This window comes from Pteropus medius, unplaced genomic scaffold (assembly GCF_902729225.1).
Source record: "Pteropus medius unplaced genomic scaffold, Ma_sr-lr_union100, whole genome shotgun sequence".
Classification (NCBI taxonomy): domain Eukaryota; kingdom Metazoa; phylum Chordata; class Mammalia; order Chiroptera; family Pteropodidae; genus Pteropus; species Pteropus medius.
The window spans coordinates 5,420,733-5,422,231 of record NW_024350923.1 but is presented as its reverse complement, the minus strand read 5'-3'; the positions used below and the strand labels follow the sequence as shown (position 1 = coordinate 5,422,231).

Below are 1,499 nucleotides of genomic sequence, written 5' to 3'. Positions count from 1 at the left end.
TTGCCTGGGAGGTATTTCCAGGGCCCAATTCCAGGAGTGGTAACATCTGTGTCGTAGTTGCCTGGGAGGTATTTCCACATCCAGGAGGGAATCAGCCCTGACCTACTTCTCTCCTCACCAGCCCATGACCCCTCGTTCCTCACCAGGGTGGGTCCATTCCCATGAGTGTCATCAGCAGGTCCAAACTTGGATTTTGTGTAAACCCTTTTGTTCTCTGGATCTGAGGCCCAGACAGGCACTGACTTGCCCAACATCACATGCCAAGTCCAGCTGCTTCCCGGGCTGGCCAAGGCCCACCCTGCTGAGACCCAGGCCCTGGGTCCATCCATTAACTCAGGCTTTGGCAGGATAAAGTGGGCTTTGAGAAACAAGAATCAAGGGATCAGGCCTCACGGAGGAGGTGATGTGAGTGTTGAGTTTAGAAGGTTGAGTCAGAGATTACCACGCAAAGAAGTCAAAGTTATCCCAGATAGGTCCAGTCTAGGGGCTATGGGACTGGAGTCAAGGCACATGCGGGGAGCCAAGATCAGAGAAGCTGGAGCTGAATCAGAAAGGGCTGTGAGGGCGCACTAGGGATCCTGGACTAGCAGTTCTCAACGCCGTCCCAGCTTTTACCTGGTGTGGGCCACGGTAAGCAGCCCTCACCGGGTGGTGTGGAAGGCTCCGGTCACTCTCTGGGTGTGTGTCTGCAGAAAACGAATGTGGTCATGTTACTGATAGATGTTCAAAGGGTGAGTTATAAGGTGAAATTTGAGTGTCAGCTCTTTGGCTGCAGGGACGGTAAGGCTAGGGAGGAGGCTGTAGCAACAGCCCCAGTGGGAAGTAGTGATAGGGGTGGAGATGGGGAGAAATGGGCAGATTTGCCAGGACCTGGCAGGACCCGAGTGGACTCCGGGAGAGATGCAGCATCCACATTAGTGCCCGAGTTTCTGGATGGAGTTCTTGGAGGATGGCAGGGCCATGGCTGAGATGGGGAGGGCAGGCTAGGAATGGCTCTGGTCATTTGGGACAGGGTGCATTTGAGAGGCCGGAGGGATGTCAGTGTGAGATGTCCAGAAGTCTAGGCTGGAGACAGGAAGTGTGGGAAGGACCACTGCAGTGTTTCCGGGGGTCGCGGGAGGCAACTGTAGAACCCTGGGAAAGCCAAGAGGGAAGCGCATCCAGGGCTGGAGGATCCCTGTGGGGCTCAGGCTGGCCACATTGCGGGCAGCTCTGCCATCCACTTCCTCAAGCTGAGAGCCTTTTCACCAGGCCAGGCCCTGCCTAGCCCTCACCCTGGCGCCCGCAGCGCCGCGGCTCCATCAAAACCCGTCTCCCCAGGCGCTGCCCAGCAGGTTCACCCAGGTCCTAACCCGGCCACCACGGTCGGGATCCGGCCCTCGCGCGGAAGTGCAGCTGGTTAGGTCCCTAAGTAGCCCACCCTCCTTCAGGCCTCGCCCCCACCCCGCCCCCTGAACAAGTGGCTGGAGCGACCTCTACGCTCTATATATACTTTCCGG

At 57.6% G+C, this 1,499-nt stretch overlaps 1 long non-coding RNA gene across 1 annotated transcript in view; it reads right to left on the bottom strand.

Moving 5' to 3' along the window:
• Positions 1-401: 401 nt before the first annotated feature.
• Positions 402-1,499, bottom strand: part of LOC120584841 (uncharacterized) — a 2,202-nt gene continuing 1,104 nt past the window's right edge. The window contains exon 2 of the long non-coding RNA XR_005648155.1: positions 402-1,134. This is a non-coding gene — a long non-coding RNA (uncharacterized LOC120584841). The remainder of the gene's footprint in view (positions 1,135-1,499) is intronic.